At 40.5% G+C, this 24,939-nt stretch overlaps 1 protein-coding gene across 1 annotated transcript in view; it reads left to right on the top strand.

Annotated features, from left to right (window-relative positions):
- Positions 1-24,939, top strand: part of LOC122108010 (RING1 and YY1 binding protein) — a 70,627-nt gene that overhangs the window by 28,669 nt on the left and 17,019 nt on the right. The window lies entirely within an intron of this gene.

Raw genomic sequence — 24,939 nt, 5'->3', positions numbered from 1 at the left:
AATAGAGATGGGGATTTCTTCCTTACTAATTTTCCTTTTCTTGGTGGTTTTCCATTCTATTTAATGACTGAGCACCATCATTAAGTCACCAGTATCAGAGGCTGAAGTACTTTTCTTCAATGGAGAATAAATAATAGGCCAAGATGGAGTCAGGACCCTAGCACTGAATTGTAAGCAAAATGATCAGGTGACCAACCTGTTAGATGTCAGGGCTTTAGAAGCTTAGATAGTGATAAGAATTTACTTGATAAAAATCCATCTGCAACACATTATAGAAAATGCCTTTCTGATTGATGAGATTGTTCTTGCCTTCTGTGAAGTTGTAAATCTACCTCTAGAAGTTGTTATATGTAGCTTTGTGTAAAAAATTGTGTTGAATTTCTTTTTTTTTTTTTAAATGTTGGTCATGGGTCTTGAACTCTGGGTCTAAGCACTGTCTCTCAGCTCTTCATCTCAAGGCTAGCACTCTCCTACTTGAGCCACAGTGCCATTTCCGGTTTTCTAGTGGTTTATTGGCGATAAGAGTCTCAATGGACTTTCCTGTCTGGACTGGCTTTGAACCATGATCCTCATATCCCAGCCTCTTGTGTAGCTAAAATTACAGGCGTGAGCCACCAACTCCCAGTTTGTTGAATTTTTTTCTCACCCATTTCCTTTCTGTTTTTTAGGTATCAAAGTTAATTGTTGATTATCATCACATTTCATAGGTTTCCTACTAGAAAAGGTTTTTCACCCCTAAAAGAATAATCTGTTGCAAGAATTAATTCAGTTTTATGTAATGGCATTCCTTAGATGTACAAATACAGTAGTACATTGATTTGTCCTTTTTGTTTGTGTGTGTGTGCTGATCCTGGGATTTGAACTCAGCCCTGAGCCCTCTCTCTCTTTCTTTTTTCTTTCTTTCTTTTTATCCTTTTTTTTGCAAGTCCTGGGGCTTGAACTCAGGACCTAGGCATTGTCCCTGAGCTTCTTTTGCTCAAGGCTAGCACTCTACCACTTGAGCTGCAACCACTTCCAGCTTTTTCTGTTTATGTGGTACTGAGGAATCAAACCCAGGGCTTCAGGCATGCTAACAAGCACTCTACCAATAAGCCACATTCCCAGCCCTCGGTCCTGAGCTCTCACTCGGCTTTTGTTTTTTGTTTTTTTTAATAGGCTGGTGCTCTGCCACTTGAGCTCTGACTTCAATTCTGGCTTTTTTTTTTGGGTCCGGTCGTGGGGCCTGAACTCTGGGCCTGGGCACTGTCCCTCAGCTCTTCAGCTCAAGGCTAGCGCTCTACACTTGAGCCACAGCGCCACTTCCGGCTTTTTTCTTTTTGTTTATGTGGTGCTGAGGAATCGAACCCAGGGCCTTGAGCATGCAAGGCAAGCGCTCTACCACTGAGCCACCTTCCCAGCCCTCAATTCTGGCTTTTTGTTGCTCGATTAGAGACAGTGTTCTGGACTTTTTCTCTCCCACTGGCTTTGAATCTCAGTTCTCAGATCTCAGCCTTCTTTATATCTAGAATTACAGTATTGATCTGTCTTCATTTATAAGAATTGTAGAACCACATGTAGTTGTAAGAAATATGTAAGGAATGCCGCAAAAAGTCTCATATTGCTTACCCGGTCTTTCTCAATGATGATAATTTACACAGCTGTAGTGTAGTATATCCAGGAATTTGATGTGATACTATCCATATGCTTTCTTCAACTTTTCCTGGATTTCTCTATATTCAACATGCATGTGTGCATGTTTCTATGTGATGCCATCATATGTGATTGTGCTCTGCGAAGAATCTGTCCTGCTACTCTTACATAGCAGCTGTCACTGGGCTTCATATGGTTTTGAGTATACTTAACAATTTTATTGAAGTACAGTTTACATTCCATACAAACTGACCATTAAGCAGATAAATGATTTTTAGTGATCTTATATAGTTATGAACCATTAAAATGAAGTATTGTTTTAAAACGTCATCCCAAAAGTGCCCTTGTGTCTTTTTGCAGTCTTCTCTCAGGAGACAATTACTGACCTGCTTTTAGCTTCTTAGAAACTTCATGGAATCAAATAATACAGTCATTTGAGTCCGGCTTCTTTCATCTAGCATACTGTTCTTGGGAGCTTGTCAGCTTTTGTTGCATTATCTATCAATGCTTCATTCCTTTTTTTTTTCTTTTTTTGGGTCTGGTCGTGGGGCCTGAACTCTGGGCCTGGGCACTGTCCCTCAATCCTTCAGCTCAAGACAAGCGCTCTACCACTTGAGCCACAGCACTACTTCCTGCTTTTTTTCTTTTTGCTTATGTTGTGCTGAGGAATCAAACCCAGGGTCTCATGCATGCAAGGCAAGCACTCTACCACTGAGCCACCTTCCCAGCCCCTGCTTCATTCCTTTTTATTGCTGTATAGTATTCTGTTGCCTTGATAAACCACATTTTCTGTATTCTTTAATAGATAGATTGCTCTCAATATATTAGTTACAAATACTGCTTCTATAAGTGTTTGTGTAGAAAAGTGTGGTCACTTGTGTAGATGCATCATAGTTGTGTGTTATAACTTTGTAAAGGAACTTTCTGGGCTGGGAAGGTGGTTCAGTGGTAAAGTGCTTGCTTGCATGCATGAAGACCTGGGTTCGATTCCTCAGCACCACATAAGCAGAAAAAGCCGGAAGTGGCACTGTGGCTCAAGTGGTAGAGTGCTAGCCTTGAGCTGAAATGCTGAGGGACAGCGCTCAGCTCAGGCCCAGATTTCAGGCCCCACGACCAACCAAAAAAAAAGAAAAGAAACTTTCTTGCAGGGCACTGGTAACTCATGCCTGTAATAGTAGCTGCTCAGGATGCTGAAATCTGAGAATTTAGTCTGCGCAGCAGACTTACCTCCCAAGTAACCTCCAAAAAGATGGGAGTGGAGCTGTGGCTCAAGTGGTAAAGCACTAACCTTCAGCCAAAAAGCCCCAAACTCTGAGTGCCAAAAGAAAAAAAAAACTTTTTTTAATTTCTTAAGAAATTGGATTGCAACATGTTATATAACTACAATTATCATATGAGATATTCTAATTTCTGTTTCTTTATTAGCATTTGATATTGTCTTTTTAAAATGGTTTTAATTTATATTTCTCAAATGGCTGTTAGCATCTCTTCATGTTTGTTGGCCATTTTCAGATCTTTGGTTAAGTTGGTCTTCAAATATTTGCTTATTTAAGGTTTTGGGATACTCTTGGTGAGTTACAAAGAGTGATGTCTATATTCTAGATGGACATCTTAGTCATGACATAACTGTACCATCCTCCCCTGCTCTTTTTGTCTGTTTCTGAAACCATCCAAGAATTAGCTATGCCTTTTTGGAAGTTATTTCTTTCTGTTTGCATTGTACACGCTTAATGGAGGTGTCTTAATAATTGGAACACCTGCCTCTTGAAGCCATCTATCTAACAGTTTTTTTCCCCACCAGGCAAGTATTTTAATAAGCATGTTGTAATCTTTTATACATGCCCAACCTTGTGTGTGTGTGTGTGTGTTTGTTTTTTTTTTTACTGTGTTTCCAAGCTGTTGAATTGACCATTAGCTTTTGGTTAGACTATGTGTGGTTAGCATGTATGTAAAAGATCTTGTCCTCTTAACCAGCGATGTTTTAGTAAATGGAATGGATCAGCTGCCTGCACCCAAGCTGATTTGTTTCCCTAAGTTACAAACCGACTAACATGTTTTCTGGACTTGGGAAAAAAATGGTTAAAAATAGGTAACTAGACTTAACTGTCTTCTTAATTCCCCCCCCCCCCCCCCAGCATAATAGGCTTTGCTTTTTTTGATTACCTTTTCACTGAATGGTTGGAATTAGATTTTCTTTGTAGTGTTAATGCTGCATTCTGTGTGTGTATGTGTTTTACTATCATAATGTAAATCTGCTAGGAAAATGGAATGCTACTTTGTGCAAGATAGAAAATAAGCCAGGCAACAGTGACTCACCTGTAATTCTAGCTCCTCAGGAGGCTAAGATCTGGGGATCATGGTTAGAAGCGAACTTGGGCAAGAAAGTCTGTGAGACTCTTATTTCTAACTACCAAAAAAGCTGGAAGTGGAGCTGTGGCTCAAGTAGTAGAGCTCAGGGACAATACCTAGGCCCAGAGTTCAAGCCCCAGGACTGGGGGGAAGAGGGGATAGAAAATAAAGTTTGGTTTAATCTGTTTTTCTCTTTTGCACTGTTGGTAGTACTCTACTGAAGCTTTTGGGAGTGACAAGCCCACCTGCCTCTCTTATAGATCTTGACCCTTAAGGTATTTGCCAAGGTGACGCATCTGTAGTCATGGTCACCTATGAAAGATTTTCTTGGTAGATAAGCAACCCCTTTCTTACTTTGCTTTCTTTCCCCTGGTAAACATGGAGGTAGTGTCCTACCAATGAATTAAAAGTTGACTACATCATCCTGAATCTTACCTTGCTGGTTGGGAATTTGTCTTTTGGGCTATGCAGTTGATTGCTTATTCGCTCTATATATTAAATATACTTAACTTTTTCTGAGATGTGTATATTATTTAGAATATGTTTCAGAGTTTCTAAATAGCTCACAATGAAAGAAATAAACATTTAAAATCTATGACATAATGAAAATAAAACACCTTTTTCTTTTCTGGAACCCACAGAAATTCAAACTTGCTTATTCCCTTTGCTGAAGTGAAGGGGTAAATGAGATTGATATTAAGGTTGAATTTATAAAGTGTCTTAATATAAAGCCTTAAGGATGCAAGTTTTATTTAACTTTCTTTAAAGTTCCTACAGAATTGGGTGTTTCCTTGCTTGGCACATTAGGGACTGCTTCCTCTCATAGTAAGCAGATTTTCTCCTTGATCAGAACAAGTGTATAATACAGTAAACAAATTTATAAATATATTCAGACTGAGAAGTTTGACATTGAAACACAGTGTTACTTTATCTTCTCAGTTATTGCTCTTGCTGATTATTGCTCAAAGAAGACCTTCACACAGTGGAAGGTGCGTGTGATAGACTAAGAGTACTACTAGATTAGGACACAGACTGGCAACTATGCAGGAATCTGTGTGCTCCCTGTGTTCTCTGCTTCACCATGTTACGTGCATGTGTACATGTGTAGCTCCTCACATCCTGGGTCTTGAACTCTAGGCCTGGGCTGTGTCCCTGAGCTTTTTTCTGCACAAGGCTAGGGTTAATTGGAAATAAGAATCTCAGGGACTTTCTGCTGGCTTTGAAACTTGATCCTCAGATCTCAGCCTCCTGGGTAGCTAGGATTACACGTGTGAGCCACTGGTGCCTGGCTCTTTAGTATACTTATTTTTTCTTTTTGGCCAGTACTGGGGCTTGAACTCAGGGCCTAGGCACTGTCCCTAGCTTCTTTTGCTCAAGGCTAGCACTCTACCACTTAAGCCACAGCACCACTTTTGGCCTTTTCTGTTTATGTGGTACTCAGGAATTGAACCCAGGGCTTCCTGCATGCCAGGCAAGCACTCTACCACTAAGTCACATTCCCAGCCCTGGTATACTTTTAAAGCTAACTTTTCTGGCTTTTGTTTTCTAATGTGTAATACAAAATGCTCAAATTTGTCAGATCCTAGCAGTACTTTTCAGCCCTAACTTCTCTGTTTTGTGGTATGATCTGAAATAAATAAATGTAGCTGGGCTTCCCATCAATGGATTCTGCATTTATAGAATCAGCTAACTGTACATCAACAAGATTTTTTTTTTAAAAATCACATCTATAGACCATTTTTCGTGCTATTATGCATGGTATAATGCGCAACATTTTCATTTCATTATTCTATTGTATTATAAGCAATCTAAAGATAACTTAAAATATGTAGGAGGATATGCATTGGATTTTTGTTTTGTTTTGGTTGGTTGTGGGGCTTGAACTCTGGGCCTGGGCGCTGTCCCTCAGCTCGCAGAGCCACATCAGGTTTTCTGGTGGTTAATTAAGAGATGAGAGTCTTGCAGACTTTCCTGCCCCGGCCTACTTTGAACCAGGACCCTCAGATCTCAGCCTCCTGAGTAGCTAGGGTTACAGGTGTGAGCCACCAGCGCCCAGCTATGCACAGGTTTTATGGGAATACTGAACATCTGATGATTTTTTTTAATTTTTTTTTTGGTTGGTTGAAAGGCCTGAACTCTGGGCCTGGGCGCTGTCCCTCAGCTCTTCAGCTCAAGGCTAGCGCTCTACCACTTGAGCCACAGCGCCACTTCCGATTTTCTGAGTGTGTATGGGAGATAAGAGTTTCACAGACTTTCCTGCCTGGGCTGGCTTTGAACCACAATTCTCAGATCTCAGCCGCCTGAGTAGGATTATAGGCGTGAGCCACCAGCGCCCGGCTAACATCTGTCAATTTTGATGGGAGCTATCCTGGAGCTACTCTCTCGTGGATACCTAAAGATAACTAATGCATGATATGTTACTTACAAATTAAATTAATTATAAATACTTTGCAGATTATATTGAATAGCATATTTCATTGTTTTCCCTCTTTTGTGTCTAAAAGGAAAGTACAACAGCAATGAAAGTTCTTCATTAATTTTCAGATATGTCCTAAACCTTAAATTGATAAGCAAGTAGGTTCAGCACTCAACTGAAAATACAGAATATTCTCATCCCACAACCTTTCATAACATGTTCAATGAGAACTGAGTTTTTACTTTCTTACTTCCTTGTAATTACCTTTTTACCTATGCTTACCATAGGAGACTTGAGAAAAGTAATTATTTGTGTGTGTGTGTGTGTGTGTGTGTGTGTGTGTGTGTGTGTGTGTGTGTGTGTGTTCTGTGGTTCTGACTGAAAAAGGCTGTGGCCCCTAGAAGGCTGTGGCCCTGATATAATTAATCCTCATATGAATTTACAAGTGCAAACAAAAACTGGCTGTAAAGATATCCTTTGTATTTAACATCACCACTTGGCATATGTTTTTACATATTTAAAAAAAAATTCCTACTAACTTAAATGGTGAATATCTGTCCTTTTTATTAGCATACATTAACTATACAAAAAGAGGATTTCATTGTCATTGTCATTCCATCCATGCATGTATACAATGTAGTCCAATCATTGTTTCTCTATTACTCTCCCTTACCCTCTTCCCTCCCTCCTAATACAGTTTCAACAGGTTTCTGTATTCTATTTTCATACATGTCACCAGTCTATTTTAGCCATTTACATTCTCTTTCAACCTCATTAACCCAACCTGCTTTCTTTCATCACCACACCCACCCCCAAGTCTCTTAAGCCCTTTCTTTCATTGGTGATAATGTGATTTGGTTGCCTAAATTATTGGAAGCACGCCACACTTAGGTATTTGCACTCTGGGTCTATGACTGTGTCTCTTACATACACATACGGCAGCCCTTCTGCTATGCACCTTCTTTCTATTCCTCTGGTCACTGCTGGTGGCTCATGCCTGTATTCCTACTCAAGAGGCTGAGATCTGAGAATCAAGGTCTGTGGGACTCTTATCTCCAATTAACCACCAAAAAAGCTGAAAGTGGAGCTGTGGCTCAAGTGGTAGAGTACTAGCCTTGAGCACCAAAACTCAGGGAGAGACCCAAGCACTGAGTTCAAGCTCCAGGACTGACACAGAAAAAAAAAGTATTTTAATAGAATTGTCTCACCACTTCTATCCCTGTCCATGACAAGAGGACAAGAATTCTTAAATTTGTTACCACCTAATATTGGCTGTATGTTGAATGATTCAGTCTTGTATGTAATTGGCATCTTCAGTAAGGTTTGCTATAGTAATAACACCGTATCCATGCACCAAACAGTAGAACCCCTTACCCTACATAGGAAAATGCATTCTTGGCTTCATTACTCCACATTCAAACCAACTGAATCCATAACCACAATCTAACAGGAGCATTTCAAACATGCTCATAATACTCTGGGTAACAGATAGCAATCAGTAGTAAAGAATGAGCCAGCATAGTGTTTGAAAAATAAATAAGAAAGATATAAAACTCATATTGCCTGCAAAATCACTACCATCTCTGGGCCTGTACTACCATTTTCTCATTTGTGAAATTGTTTTTGAGAGACTTTGTTGAGAATAAGAGTATTGAAAGTGACCGAAGCAAATACATGGACTAAAGAAGTATAGAGAAACCTAACACATTATTAGATGGAGTTAATGAGAGGTATGTGCTCTTAATAACTAATCTTGTCAATCGGAAAGAAACAAAACCTGATACATAGTGTATACATCTAATGTTGAGTCACTGAAATGCAATTTAAGGATTTAATGGATATAGATGGCACAGTAGGTTGAATTGTGATCCAGAGGGAAAAGTATAAGCAAAAGATACCTCTGGAGAAAATCTGATTAGTAACGCATTGTGGGACTCTTCACTTTGATGAAGGTAATGGAATAATCAGTGTAGTGAAAAAAATGACCTCTCACACTTGCTGTGAGAAACTAAACCTAGGTGAGCTGTACTTTGATTTACATCAGAAAGTGGGATAAAAAGCATTTATTGAGGTACCATTAAAAGCCAGACCCCACAGCACAGGGTGATTTGTGTATGATTTTTATCTTTGTAGCAGCCATGAGGACACTTGTTATAACTTCCCCTTAAAAGATGAGGACACTAGTCATCCTAGCTACTTAGGAGGCTGAGATCTGAAGATGGCTGTTTGAAGCCAGCTGGGGCAGGAAAGGTCAATGAGATTCTTACCTTCAATTAACTACCAGAAAACTGGAAGTGGTGCTGAGGCTCAAAGTGAGAGTGCTAGCCTTGCGTGAAAAAGTTCAGGGAAGCTCCCAGGCCCTGAGTTCAAGCCCCACAAGTGACAAAAAAGAAAGGGGGGTGGGTGGAGAGAGAGCAGGTAGAAAGCAGTAGGATTTAGTAACTGACTTGCAGAGGAAGTCACATAAGTGGTAGTTGTCATCTTTGGAAGACTTGCCTGGAGTACTGAACCTCTCTTATGCTTTGCCTTTTACACGTTTGGTGGAAACTGAGCTAACTTTACCTTAATTTGAAATGACTGCCTGTCCCTATTTTATTTTATTTTTTTTGACCGGGAGGGGGGAAAGACTTTTATCAGAATTCAAACTCAAGGCCTCAAACTTACTTAGGTTAACTTACTCAGCTGGCACTCTACTTACTGCTTGAAGCACACCTCCAGCCTGGCTTCTTGCTGGTTATTTTTAGAAATACTTGTCTCCCAGACTTTTCTACACCGGTTACTATTCTTTTAATCTTGATCCTCTAGATTTCAGCTTGAGGTTACAGGCATGAGTGACCTAACAATTTTCTTAATAGCATTTATTCTTAAATGCTTTCATAGCTTTTCTTTATTTCAAGAGTCCCCATGACATCAGTGTAACACTGACAATTCTACCTGTGTTATATAGCTTAGACACATTGCTAAATATATAACCTTTAGTTAACATTAGGTAGAAGCTGTAAGAAGCCTACATTAGTCTGAATATAGTCTGGTCAACGAAAACTCTGCAAGTATAGTTGTGAGGAGACTGGGGTGTGAAATGGTATGTGTAATGTTAATAATGTAAGGCACTTTTGACATTGATAGGAAGCTTTGTGTTATCTTAGAATGAGTTCTCAGAGATAACTAATTTAAATTTTCATTGTGCCACTGGGAATTGTTCTTAGGGTGCGTTTTGTTTAAAACAGAGGACAGCTTCTATCCTTTCCTTTTGAAGAAATTTTGGTAAACTAAGTCATACTTATATATAAAATATTTTTATTATATAAAATTGATTAATGGTTAAATGTGTTACCAAGAATTATACAGCCTGATAGTGAACAAGCAGGTAAACTTACTGAAATTGAGAATTATTCATAAAGTACATTTAATTTGGAATTCTTGTATCTTATCTCTGTGTACTTAAACAATACCAAAGGTAGAGTACAATTATTTCAAGCAGTATCTGCTAGCATTTTCCCCACATATTGAAGCACAAGTTTATGAGCCAAGTCTTTGTTTAAATTCAGACATCAGTTTAAAAACTGACTTGTATTTGACTTGAGTTGTGCTTACAACTTTAAGAATAATTTTGAATAAATGTACAGCCCTCCCTCTGATTTTTTGTGACTTGGTGGTGGTGGTCGTCGTCGTGGGGCTCGAACTCATGGCCTGTCCCTGAGTCTCTTCGTACTCAAGGCTAAGGCTCTACCACTTGAGCCACAGCACCACTAATAGCAGACTATGCTGCCTAGCTTCAAACTGTGTTCCTCAGATCTCAGCGTCCTAAGTAGCTAAGATTACAGGCATGAGCCACCAGCTCCCAGCTTTTGACTTGTTTTGTCAGATACACAAGTTTTTTGTCTGGAACACAACAAGCAAATATGAATTCAGTAATTTCTTTCTTTGTTCTTTTTCCTTTTTGGATGTTGTGGGTATGACAAGACACTTCTTTGTTGAATAAAAGTCACTGTTCTCATTTGGTCTGCCACTTTGTTAGGATTTGACCTTGTTGTCCACTAAGAATTTGAACGAAGAGTATCCAGGAGTGATCTGGTTTTCCTGGTAGCTAAGTCATATGAGTACAATGCTGTTTGGTCAGTGTCACCCAAGGAAGGGACTTAGAACTTTCTGAGAAGCTTCTCTATCTGTAAGACAGATGATTCTCTACAGGTATTTCTTGTCAGAGAGTTCTTTCTGTCTCTTCCCCCACCTCTTAACCACTGCATAAAATACCCTTTCATTTGTGGTCTTTTTATTTATTTATTTATTTATTTATTTATTTATTTATTTATTTATTTTTGGGTCCGGTCGTGGGGCCTGAACTCTGGGCCTGGGCACTGTCCCTCAGCTCTTCAGCTCAAGGCTAGCGCTCTACCACTTGAACCACAGCGCCACTTCTGGCTTTTTTCTTTTTGCTTATGTGGTGCTAAGGAATCGAACCCAGGCCTCAGGCATGCAAGGAAAGTGCTCTACCACTGAGCCACCTTCCCAGCCCCTCATTTGTGGTCTTGATCTCACACATTGTCATTGTCTCTTCTGGTGGGTTCAGTGTTGATACAGTGTGTATGTGCACATGCACATGCCTCTGTTTAAAGCCATTAAGTTTTAGACTAAGTTTTTTTTATATGTGTACCAGTCCTGGGGCTTGAATGCTAGGACTGTATGCTGTCCCTGAGCTGCTTTGCTCAAGGCTATGATCTACCTCTTGAGCCACAGCTCCACCTCTAGCCTTTTTTTGGTACCTCTGCTGGCTTCGAATGGAGTGGGATCCTTCATATCTCAGCTTTCTGAGTAGCTAGGATAACAGGCATGAGCCACCTGCAATCTACTCATTGTTCTTTTTAAATTTCCCAGCCGATCTAATGAGCAGTCAGATTTGCAAACCACTGATTTCTCAGGGTAAGCATAGTTGAGAAATGGTTTACTGTGACCTGGTAGGATTGCCTAACCAGCTGCTTAATTTTTTGCTAACTTGTATTTATTTTGTTTAATCTTGAAAGATGCCTATTGGAGCATTTAGCTTATTCAGGAAGGGAAATTTTTCTGACTAGAGTGGCAGCATAGGGAAAATTCATGGTACTTGAATAACAGTGCTTACAGGCCTCTGATGGGAGTTTTCCTGACCGGTCCAGTATGTCTAGTCTCTGCAACTCTGCTAAATAGCAGTGTATGTCAAGTAACAGTATGATTAGCCTTCCTACCACATTCCCACATTCCCATGTTTCTTTGGTTTGGGACCACCCATCCTTGGCACTTAGTTACCTCCCCTCAAGCCTGGTTTATTTCCTAACTTCATTAATACTCTCTTGTATTTCTGCCCATAATAGTTCCCTCCGTTAGAATTTTCTGTTTACTTGTATAGTTGTTTATTTCTTTTGCTCCCTTTATTATACCAAGCTCTCTAAGAGCAAGGACTTGCAGGTTTTTATCTACCATTGTATTTCTGGCATCTACACAGTGCTTGATTTGCAGTGTATCTTGAATGAATGAATAATTGAAAATGCAGGGTAAGTAGAAATTCCGTGTGTTTATGGAACCAAATAAATAGCACACAATATACAGTAGTAATGTAAAGGCTACCATGGACAGGAGCAGCTAGGGGTGCCTCTGAGTCAAAGGTAGAAATGGGAAGGGTAAGGGTAGTAATGATTGTTTTAGGGGTGAGAGCTAGTGAACTAAATATGACTTGGGTTGTTGGAGCATTGCATAGGAATAAGGACACCAACTTGAAAACTGATTCAGGCAAAGTTTACTTGTACAGAAGAATGCATCATCAGCACACAGAGCAGGAAGGCTGCTTCCTTTTTATCCCTAGCCCAGCAGGCTCTGCCCCTTTGCTGGGATTGGATGAGCTCAGGTTCACAATCTGCAAATGGATGTGGCTTAATTAACAGGAATAAGATGTGAGTAAAAATTTAATGAACAAGGGACATGCCACATGTGGCCAAAGTAGGATCTTCCCAGAAAAACGACTCTCACAAGATTGACAGAAAGGAAGCAACCAACTTTAATAGAAAAGAGGGCTTTGTCATAGGGAAAGTAGCCACATTTATTTCATGTGTTTTGGTCATGCTGAATGATAGGCATTGGATTTGTATGATATTGTAGGGTTTAAACTTGAGTTAAAATTTTCTACTGAGGAATAAATGAAGAGTCTCCATGACAAATCTGGGGAGAAAATAAGTAGCCAGTGTTTATAAAAAAGTAGAGACTTAAAAAAAAATTGTTCTTGTACTGAGGCTTGCATTCAGACCATGGTCACTGCCCCTGAGCTTCTTTACCAAAGACTGGTACACTCACTTCGTCTTGAGAGCCACAGCTCCATATCTGTTTTTTTGCTGGTTAACTGGAATATGAGAGTCTCATGGACTCTGACTGTGCTGGCTTTGAACCTTGGATCTTAGATTTCAGCCTCCTGAGCAGCTAGGATTATAACAGGCATAAGCCCTCCCTCCTTCTATATTCAGAGTAATTTTTTTTTTTAACCAAATAATTGTTAATGCTTGCAAAAAAGTTCTAAATTGTTAGGCAAACCACTTAAGCCAGGTAAGTCTTAGTATGACTATAATATTTTGGAAATATGATTTTGAGCTGGGTGCTGGTAGCTCATACTTATATCCTAGCTACTCAGGAGGCTTGAGATCTGAGGCTTGAGATAGGAAGCCACCCCAGGCAGAAAAAAAAATCTCAGAGGTAGTTCCTAGGCCCTGAATTCAAGCCCCAGGACTGGAGGAGGGGGGGGAAAAAAAGAAATGTTTTATCTATGAACAATACCACTAGAATATTTGTATGAATATTATAAGAAAGGCAGTGTTACAGAATTTAAGCAAGTGTTCTACCTAATATTTGTAATAAGTAGAGAGTAGTAAGACCTTTGACAAGCCATTAATTTCATTTTTGTCATGTATCCAGTATAGAAATAGATCAAGTATATTCTAGCTGGAAGAGGCAGCTGAACATGGTTCAGTATTATTATTATCTGAACCTTCAATCCCCCCCTCCAGCTTAAAGAAGATATATATATTAATACAAGGAAGAAAGAGGATAATCATAGAGCCAGGCGCCAATGGCTCAGACCTGTAATTTTAACTGTCCAGGAGGCCGAGATCTGAGGATAGTTCAAAGCTAACCCAGGCAGGAAAGTCTGTCAGACACTCAGCTTCAATTAACAACTAAAAATCCCGGAAGTGGTGGTGTGGCTGTAATGGTAAGAGTACCAGCCTTGAGTGAAAAAGCTAAGGGATGGAATCCAGGCCCTGAGGTCAAGCTCCAGTACCAGCATATACACAAAAAAGATCATCTTAGGTTGGTATTATTTTCATTAACTGCCCCTATTTTTAATTGTTCCAGGAATCAAATCAAATGCCTAGGGATTTCTAAGATTCTCTGCTAATGACTACCTGTGAAGGTGCCTAACCCTTTTGTAGCTAAACTCACTCTGATGCATTGTCAAAGCCAAATTTCTATAGTGGTGTTTAAGGATTTCTCTGATCTTGGTAGGCATCAGTTCAGAGCATTTGCCATGCCCAGTGAGTATCAAACAAGCAGGGACCTTATCTTCCTTTACCCCAAGGAACTTGGTTGTGATACTGTCCTTTTCCCTATGTCTTTCTTCCTACCCATTCTTCTCTTTGCCTCCATATTTTCATCACAGATGAGAAAATTCAGAACTAAAAACTGAAATTGTTTATGATTAAAATTGCTTTTCATTCAATTTTGTGTGTGTGCATTTGTGTGCATGTGCACTTGTGTTGGGATCTACTTCATCCTTCGTAGAAAAAAATGGATGGGAAATAGTGATTGAATGGCAGTGTCTAATAGGATCACTTAAAACATTAGTTTAATGTCCACTCTGAAATTTTTTCTCCCTCTTCAATCTCCATTAAAATAATATGTAGAATCGATTTGTGTGTGTGCATGCATGTGCGCACACCAGCTCTAGGACTTGAACTCAGGGCTTGGGTGCTGCCCCTGAGTATTTTCACTCAAGGATAGCACTTCACACTTTGAGACAGAGCTTCTCTTCTGGCTTTTTTGTGGTTAATTGGAAATAAGAGTCTCATGGACTTTCCTGACCTGCGGGCTTTGAACAGTGTGATCCTCAGCTCTTAGTCTCCCGAGTAGCTGTGATGACAGATATGAGCCCCTGGTGCCTGGCTAGAATACAGTTTGTTGATTTTCTTTTAGGAGTGTACATCAGTGTGTATCCTTGAGCATATCCATTATTTTATACTTAGTATCTTGGTGGTGGTGGTGGTGGTGGTGCTACTGGGGTTTGAGCTTAGGGCCTCATGCTTGGTAGGCAGGTGCTCTGCCCTTTGAGTCACTCCACCAGCCTCTTTTTGCATTGATTATTTTCAGTGTGGTCTCTTTATATGCTGTGCTGACCTGGACTGTGATCTGTTTATTTGTGCTTCCCCATGTTGCTGAAATAAACAGATGTATTACCACTGCACCCTGCCATTGTGTCCCATGCCCCAGTCTTAACAACTTTGTATTTTTTGCCTTGGTTTTCAATGCCCTGATCTCTGCCTTCCAACTAGCTAGGATCACAGGTTTAAGCCCCCATACCTGGTTCTGAAGTCTTTTTTTTTTAATTAGTAAGTTTTTTTATTGTAAAAATACTGTACTGAGGGGTTACAATTATATGGGCAAGGTAATGAGTAGATTTCTTTTCAAGCATTGTTGCCTCCTCCTTTGTTTTCCCTTCCCATCCCTGCCCTCCAATCCCCTCCCCCCTTCTGAAGTCTTTAAAAACAGGGTTTTTTGGTTAGTTTTTTTGCCAGTCCTGGGGCTTGAATTCAGGACCTGAGCACTGTCCCTGAGCTTCTTAAAAACAGTTTTGAATACATAGTAAGCTGAAAATACAAGGTTCCCTTACCTGTTACTTGAAAATGAGATCTTCCCCTAAATGTCTTTAGTCAGCAAGTGGAATATCATGTAGCCAAGAATATGCAAGACTAGTAATTTTGCAGTCTGTTCATTTATGGCAGATGTAGCTACATCCTATTTTTTCCTTTGGGGGTATTGAGGGTCATTGAATGGCCCAACACACTTTGAGGAAAGACATTTAATGTATGCTTTCTTTGGAGGAAAAGAATTCTACTGAGGAGATTAATGGGTCTAAAGACAGAAAAAAATACTCTCAAGGCAAATGAATCAATGAGATTGGCATTCCCTTTAGAAAAGACTTCACTGATAAACTTGGATTAACTTTAATATGAGAACTAAAAGGTATAGTATATTTTCTAAAACCTAACTTCTTTTCACTTTCCTGCTCTTTTAACTATAAGAACACCTGCTTACCACCTATTATACATTAAGTAGACAAAATTGTTATTTTAGGTTTCTTCACATTGGTTTTAAATATATGTTTGAGTCATACATTTTTGTCATCAAGAGGAATAAACTGAAATAAGTTAGGACTTCATCATGAATAATGAATCTCAGAGCAAACAAACAGTCAAGCAAAGGTCACACCGACATAAGAGCAAGGGCTAACTATTAGAGGTCTGTTTCTTCTTTTGGGGGGGCGGGGGGGGTCCGGTCGTGGGGCCTGAACTCTGGGCCTGGGCGCTGTCCCTCAGCTCTTCAGCTCAAGGCTAGCGCTCTACCACTTGAGCCACAGCACCACTTCTGGCTTTTTTTCTTTTTGTTTATGTGGTGCTGGGGAATCAACCCAGGGCCTCATGCATGCAAGGCAAGCGCTCTACCACTGAGCCACCTTCCCAGCCCCTAGAGGTCTGTTTCTTCCGGCTTTTTTTTTTCTTTTTGCTTATGTGGTGCTGAGGAATCGAACTCAGGGCCTCAGGCATGCAAGGCAAGCGCTCTACCACTGAGCCACCTTCCCAGCCCCCTGTCAGCTTTTTTTTTTCTTTTTGCTTAGAGGTCTGTTTCTTAATTACCATAATTGTGAGGATTTTGTAGTTAAACTTGATTCCAGGTATCTAAATACATTGAGTTTATCAAGCTGTGAACAAACCCAGAAACATAGGAAAGTCACAACTTGTGGAATTTTAAAGCCAGAGAACATAAAGACAGAAGTTGAGCCTGGTTTCATTGGATGGATGACCAGTGTCAGCCCTTCTACTAAATCCCTTTACTTACTTGCTTGATGACAGCTAAGTTTATTTATCTAGAATCTTGCTACCACCCCCCCCCCTTTATGCTGTTTTAACAAAATACTATAGGCTTAGTAGTTTGTAAATGAGCAAAATTTCTTTCTCAACAATCCTAGAGTCTTTGAAGTCCAAGATCACATTGCTGCTCCCTCTCCCTCTCCCTCTCTCCCTCTCCCTTCCCCTCCCCCTCCCTCCCCCCTTCCTCCCCTCCCTCCACACACACTTTTCTATAGACACAGATTTCATTCATGAGGGTTCTGTTCTTCTAAAGGTCCTGTCTCCTAAGGTCCTCTTGCCTTAGGAGTTAGGGTTTGGAGAAGAAAAGTTTAGACTATGGCAACCCTATTGCTTCCAATACCTTAAAAGTTTTAATAGTGTTTCTCTTAAGAATTACCTGTGCATTATGGTTAAGTCCTTTGAAATACAAGTACTGAACTTGTGAACAAGTACTGTGTGGTTTGCTTTAATGTGAGAGAACCCATTCTTGTAACACTGTAGAATCTTGCAGGGCCTACAAGGCCTAGGAACTTGGATTTTTTTTCCAGCATTTTTAAGTAAAATGTTGATTTTTTTGCTTCTTGGCCTGTAAGGCCTGATCCTTTACAGAAAGTTTGCTGGTAATTATTATTGACAAAATGCATTTGAATATCTACAAAGTTTGATTATGGGTCAGAGCTACACATTTTGATTTTTAAAAAATGGGTCAAATATACAATGGTGAATCCCATAAGGTTATAGGATAGAGGACTTACTTATCTGATACAATTAAAAATACATCAGTTGTGAGTTAAAATGTTCTCCTTAGAATCTGACCCTTTCTTTAGAAATTGGGGGGGGGTGGGGAAGGATTAGGATCATGTAGGTACTACTTTGTCAGTTTCTTGCGGGCACATCAAAGCTGACATTCTTAAGAAAAATTACTGGTTCCCTAAACCAGGGGTTACTCATCTGTAGAGGGAATCTGTTGTTACTTAGTGGCTTTTACAGTGAGATTATCCTAGGAATTGTGATATTTAACATGTTTAAATTAACTGCTAGTTAGTTAATAACCCAAACATGGACATCTTAAACACTCTATAAATAGACTAATATGGTCCTGAATTTGCCATCCTGCCTTGGCCTCCCAGGGCTGTAATTACCATGGAATTACCAGCAGCTCACACCTGTAATCCTAGCTACTCAGGAGGCTGAGAACTGAGGCTTGTAGTTCAAAGCCAAGCCCACTGGACTTATCTCCACTAAACAACCAAAAAAGTCAGAAAGTGCATCTGTGGCTCAAGTGGTAGAGCACTAGCCTTGGGCAAAAGAAGCCAAAGCACAGCACCCAGCCCCCAGTACTGGCACCAAAAAAAAAAGAGGAAACAGTGAACCCACAACTAGAACAAAAAGAGAAATCATCATCTCTAGCCCCTCCCCCCAAACACCTGTCTGATACTTGTTAGTGGGAAGCATAGGTAGAAAATAAAAAGACAAAAACAGTATAGTTAGAATTTCAGTGACTATCATAAACAAGCAGAACATGCAAAAGCAAAGATCCCATGATCAGATAAAAGGGAATCATTGATTGAAAAGGTCATGCAAATTTCAGAGCTTTTTAACTTGAATGTTGACTATTATGAACCTTATTAAGGGTGTTACAGCATTTTTTTCCATATTTCTTTCTTCAAAACAGATCCCCCCCACCCCCCCCCCCCGCCCCCACCCCCCACCCCCCCTCGTTGGTCAATGGGGCTTGAACTTTGGCCTGGGCGCTGTCCCTGAGCTCTTCAGCTCAAGGTGAGCATTCTACCGCTTGAGCCACAGTGCCACTTCCAGTTTTCTGGCAGTTTATTGGAGATAAGAATTTCATGGGCTTTCCTGCCTGGGCTGGCTTTGAACTGTGATCCTCAGATCTCAGCCTCCTTAATAGCTAGGATTACAGGTGTGAGTTGGCTCAGATCCACTTCTGTAACTCACCTGACACTGCATGAGAGAATGGCTGGGCTTCTATAAAGTCGTTCTAAACTACAGGTCTTAAAGTTTGCAAGTTATTTTTTTCTTTGCAGTCCACTTAAAACCTCCTCCACAAAAATAATTTTCATCATACCAAACGAATGTATTTTCTCATTCTTATCAAAACTGTTTTGATGTTTGTCATATTTCACATCATATTATGGCACTAAATCAGGGCCTGTGAACTTGGAACAGAAGTGAGAGTCAAACTTTTTTATTATTATAATAACTACTTTGGTTTCTTAGCAGTACTACTGTGCACAGTTAAAAATGGAACTTGAAACAGCAGATAGTTGAACCAAGAGATCAGCTTTTTAAGATCTAGATTTACATGGGCAGTTTGATTATCAGGCCCCACACACCCAATGTAGTTACTGCAACAAGGAAAATGGGAATGAGGGGCAGAATTACTATATGTTCATCTCCTTATTACCTCTTCTATTTTAAATATATTTGTGGTTTTCCTGAGTTTACAGGACAGTTTTGCCAGAACCTTGTCAGCAGGGGTTTTGTCATATTCTTTAATACTTGAGAAGATTGAATAAACTTTATTGTATTATTACTTGAGCCAAAAAACTAAATTTGTAGTTTGTTGTTAGAAATGGCACTGGGTGTTAGGGTGTCAAATAGGAATAAGGCCAACTTCTGTAGAAGGGTGCACCATCAGCCAAAAATCTGGCTTATTTGAGAGGACAGGACTCTTTTAGAGACACTGAAGATGTTAAATCAGTCATGAAAATGGAGCTCATAATTGTGGTCTGCTTCTGAAAGAGTTGTATTCTAAAAACATAATAAATGCATTCCAGTCTTCCAGATTGAGGGCTCAGTTGACTACTCTTGTAAATTAACTGTAGCAAGCCAGGCACCCTTGGCTCATGGCCTGTAATCCTAGGTACTCAGGAGGCTGAGATCTGAGGATTGTGGTTCAAAGCCAGACCACGCAGGAACGTCCATGAGACTGATCTCCAGTAAACCACCAGAAAACCGGAAGTGACTCTGTGGCTCAAGATTGCTCGCCTTGAGCTGAAGAGCTCAAGGACAGTGCCTAGGCCCAGAGTTCAAGCCCCACAACCAACCAAAACAAAAACAAAACTGCAGCAACTATGGGTAGTGGCTGGTAATACTGAATTCCATTTTAGTGACTGGAGTTGCTGGTGGTGCTCAGAAAATGTAGTATGGCAGCTAAGATTTGTCTTTTCTCATGTCAGAATATTTCTTAAATAGATCAACCCAAAGACATTTGTCTGAAACTTGGGGGAAACATTCACTTAGTTTTACTGAAACCAGTTTTAAAAACATGTTTTTTATTTGGATACCAGTGGCTCATACCTGTAATCATAGCTACTCAGGAATCTGAAGTCTTGAGCCTCATGGTTCAAAACCAGCCAGGGGAGGCAGAAACTTGAGAGGCTCTTCCTTTAGGCATTTATGAAGAGCTCAAGTGGGAGAGTGCCAGCCATAAGCCAGAAAAGCTGGATGCCAGTGGCTTGTGCCTAATAATCCTAGCTACTCAGGAGCCTGAGATCTCTGAGGATCATCATTCAAAGCCAGCCCTGGCAAGAAGGTCTGTGAGAGTCTTATCACCCGTTCACCACCAAAAAGCTGGAGATCGAGCCATGGCTCAAGGGGTAGAGAGCTAGCCTGAACAAAAGGCTCAGGGACAGCACCATTCTGCGTTCAAGCCCCACAATTGGCACACACATAAAAAAAGCTGAGCACCAATGAGGCCCTGAATTCAAGCTCCAGAGTACTAGCATAAAATAAAGTAAATTTTGATGTTGATTTATGAATTTGCATGCAAAATTTTTTGAGAAACAGCTATTCTATTTTCTTGCCTGTTTTATTAGTATAACATTGTATTTTGCAATCCTATTGTGAACATAATGTGGGACAGGTATATTTTCTCCTTTCAACAGTTAAGAAGTGCAGTATAGTGGCTCACAACTGTAGTGCCAGCCAGCTTCTTGGGAGGCAGATTGAAAGGACTCTGGTTTGAGGTTAGCCCTGGGGAAATTTGATAAGCCCCAACATCAGGAAACAGGCCAGGTGTAGTGGTTCATACCTGTAATTCTACACAGGAAGCATAAGTAGGAGTATTACAGTCTAAGGCAAGCCCCAGGCAACAGTGTGTGGCCCTATCTGAAAAACCAGAAGCAACAAAGTTGAGCAAACTGGAACTAAGACATGTTCCCTTAATATAACTCATCTAGAGATTGATGAAAGACCAAAACTGCATTTTGATTGTGTTTTTGTTTGGCGCCTGTACTGAATTTGTACTCACATCTCCATCTCCTGAGTATCTAGGATTATAGGCATGAGCAACTATGGGTAACTGGCTTCAGTTTTCTTAACCTGTATAAGTGTTTCCACTAGAGAAGTCACAAGCAAGCTAGCGGGATGGTGATGGACTCTGGCTGTATGAGCACTAAGGAGGTTCCGGGCAGGAAGACTGTCAGTTCAAAGCCACCCTCATCTCCATTGTGCGATCCTGTCCGCAAAAGAAAAACAACCAGAATATAGTAGGCATTTGTCTCCATAAGTATTGCTACCCTGTTAGATTTTACACTGATTTCAGATTTATGATTCCAAGCACTGAACTCTTGCAGATAGATTTTTAATTGTTATCCCAAGTAATAGCTATTCTTCCAGCCATCCTTTGTGGTCTTTGTCCCTTGGGTACTGTGTCTACATCCAATTCACTGATCTTACAAACGTGTATACATCTGGGCCAGCTGATGAGTTTTTTCCCCCTCTGGGCCTAGGCACTGTCCCTGAGCTGCTTTTGCTCAAGGCTAGCACTCTACCACTTGAGCTACAGCACCACTTCTGGCATTTTCTGAGTAGTTTATTGGAGATAAACTACTCAGGCTGCTCAGGCTGGCTTCAAAACTGCCATCCTTAGATCTCAGCCTCCTGAGCAGCTAGGATTACAGGCATGAGACATTGGCACCTGGCTGAATTTTTAAGAATTGAATGATAAATGTTTTGGGGTGTTTTGTTTTTCATTCTCTTTCAAGACACTAAAATATTCTTCACATATAACTTAGCAGGCTTTTGGTTTATTTTCTCTTTTTAAAAAATTGATTTAGGGCTGGGAAGGTGGCTCAGTGGTAGAGTGCTTGCCTCGCATGCATGAGACCCTGGGTTCAATTCCTCAGCACCACATAAACAGAAAAAGCCGGAAGTGGTGCTGTGGCTCAAGTAGTAGAGTGCTAGCCTTGAGCTGAAGAGGTGAGGGACAGCGCCCAGACCCAGAGCTCAGGCCCCATGACTGACAAAATAAAAAAATAAAAAATAAATGATTGATTTAATTGAGACACAAAAGTAGAAAGGACACTCTTCATAAATGCTGTACCAGGTTACTGAAGCCATCTTTTATTGTCCTTGTGTAAAAGTGATTCCTAGGGCAGAAGTATCATCATCATGAGAGAATCGAAGGTTAAAGCCATATCAAAGTGCTACTGCATACCTGTTTGATTAGTACACATTAAAAACACTGATAGTATACCCATTGTTGTTGAGGATAGAGAGCTTTCCCTTTTCTAGAGGGAATGTGAAATGGCATAATCCTCTTGAAAGAGTTTGGCAATGTCTTTTAAAGATAAATATAGATTTGCCATAGAGCAAGAAAAACGAAAACATATGTCCATGCAAACATTTATACTTGAATGTTCATCTCTCCATTAGCATGGTAGCTTGAAAACTGAGGAAAAGCCTGAATAGCAATCAACAGGAGACTGGATAGAGAAAATACGCATCATGAATTCATCTCACCAATGCTGAAATCAATGAGAATAGCCATACATGAAAAAAGAAATATGTAGAGCATAATTCCACATGTGAAGCTAGAGGAAAAAGACAAGTCAGGTCCATAGATAGAAAATAGGTTAGTGGCCGCTTGGAGCAGGGAGAGGGCTTAAGGCAACATACGAAAAGAAGAGAGTGTGATTGTCTTGTACATTAGGGGGAAGGAGAGTGAAAGTATGTGCAGCCCAGCGTGGTAGTATATATCTGTAGTCTCAGCTACTGAGGCTGAGACCAGAATAAGCAGCATAACATAGTGAAACTCCCATCCTTTAAAAATAGAGGGGCTGGGAAGGTGGCTTAGTGGTAGAGTGCTCATCTAGCATGCATAAAGCCCTGGGTTCGATTTCTCAGTTCCACATACATAGAAAAAGCCAGAAGTGGTGCTGTGGCTAAAGTGGTAGAGTGCTAGCCTTGAGCAAAAGAAACTCAAGGATAGTGCCCAGGCCCTGAGTTGAAGCCTCAGGAGAGAGAGACAGAGAGAGACAGACAGACAGACAGACACACACACACACACACACAGTGCATTTTATTGTACACAGTTGTCTCATTAAAATGTAGCATGGGCAAAACTTGACCAAGTCAACAAACTGCTTTTATTCTTAGTGTGCGTGCACTCTCCTCTTCTCCCCTGCCTCCCCCCTTGGTTAGTTGATTGAAATGGCAAGTGTTTGGATGCCCTCGGAGCAAGGAGAGAGTAATCTCAGGGTTGCCTACTTAGCCTTCAGTTCTCCTCGAGCTCTGGAGAGACTCAAAATGAGCAAACAGGGAATCCTTGCTCTCCTTCCTCCCCAACAGGCTATTTATTCTCCTTGGAAACACCCATTCCACTTGGCTCTTACACTTTTATTCCTGGGTGAAATAGCTCTAGTCCTTCCTGAGCCTTGAAGTCTTTTGCTGCTACTAAAATTACAGAAACTAGAGAGTTTTTCATCTAACCAATTGGAATGGATCCTTAATTTTCTTGGTTTTTGTATTTTTTTTACTACACACTGTTTTGTGATAAAGTACCTCTTTAGAATATAAATTAGTTTAAAAATCAAGAAACACGTCCATGTTATCTTGAGCCCATGTAGAGTAGGCATCAGGCTGCTTCTGGCGATAGTTTTGCTATCCAGTATGTAAAGTGCATTGAGACAATGTGTAATTATTTATCTTCTTGCACCAGTGACTAGTGACTATTTTATTTTTTTCTCTAGATGTTCTGCAGGGGCCTTGAATGCAATGCTTATTAGTACAGGCCTAAGATCATTTGGCACTTGAAACATTGTAGACTTCCAAGTACTCAAAGGATTGAGATTTTGTCAAAAGAGCACAAGGGCCAGCCTGAAAAGAAGTTCCTTGTGGTCAAAGCTGAAACAATTACAAGGAAAAAATTCATAATGATTGCATGGGACTTTAACTACAGGGATAGAATAAATATCCACATATTTATATTGATAAGAGTTGAATAAATGAACACATGGGAAAGAAATACTTCTTTAAAAAAGTCAGATAATAAATATAAAAGAAGTCACATGTAGCAGCACAACTCTGGTAATTTCAGCACTCTGGACACTGAGGTAGGTGAATTGTGAGTTCAAGTCCAGTCTACACTTCATAATGAGGCCCTGTCTTGGGGTAAAGGAAAGGGAACAAGAAAAACAATCAAGTCTTGGTGGCTCAAGCCTGTTATCCTAGCTACTTGGGACCCAGAGATCAGACAGAGTTAGTTCAAGGTTCAAGGCTGGTTCAAGGCCAGCCCTGACCAAAAAAAAAAGGCAGTGAGATAATACCTTTGTTCTGTAGCTGATACAGAACAGTGTGGGAGAGGGCGGGCAGGTAAGAAGGATTTGGTTCTCATCCTGGTGGTGGGGGATGCACAAGAAGGAGGATCACAGTCTAACCTGGAAGGGGTAGGGGAGGGAAACAAGACCCTGTCTCAAAACTAACCAACCCCAAAACGCTAGCAGAATAGCTCAAGTAGCCAAAAGCCTGCCTAGCAAGTGCGAGGTTCTGAGTTCAACCCTGACCACGAATTTTGTGTAGGACCCTCACATTTGGACAGAAGTATCTAGAACTTTGAGGAGAAAGTATATTTAAAGTCCAAATAAAATTATCTCCACCAAGAGATTTTGAAAGATTCAAGCTATAAAAGTGGATACAGGACAGGACAACATAACAGACCTCTGAGACCACTGTGTTCCGAGTAGAGTGCAGTGTTGCTGCCTTAGGACTAGCACATGTTGCCCTTATTCTGTCTGAGGGGCACAAGACCCACGTGAAAGAGAATTTCTACACCATAACTGACTGGCGCTCTTCAAAAGTACTAAGGCCAAAAAATAAAAATAGCCAGGCACCAGTGGCTCACTCCTGCTACTCAGGAGACTGAGATCTGAGTATCGAAGTTTGAAGCCAGCCAGGGCAGGAAAGTCTCTGAGACTCTTACCTCCAATTAACCACCAGAAGACTGGAAGTGGTGGTGTAACTCAAAGAGTGCTAGCCTACTATTAGCAAAAGAGCTCAGGGACAGTGCCCAGGCCCTGAGTTCAAGCCCCATGACTAACCAATAATTAATCAAAAGTACCAAGGCCTCGAAAGAGCTATAACAGGAGGAAATGAAAACAG

This window comes from Dipodomys spectabilis, unplaced genomic scaffold, assembly GCF_019054845.1.
Source record: "Dipodomys spectabilis isolate Male_0828 unplaced genomic scaffold, ASM1905484v1 ptg000054l, whole genome shotgun sequence".
Taxonomy (NCBI): Eukaryota; Metazoa; Chordata; class Mammalia; order Rodentia; family Heteromyidae; genus Dipodomys; species Dipodomys spectabilis.
This window is presented reverse-complemented; position numbering and strand designations above follow the sequence as displayed.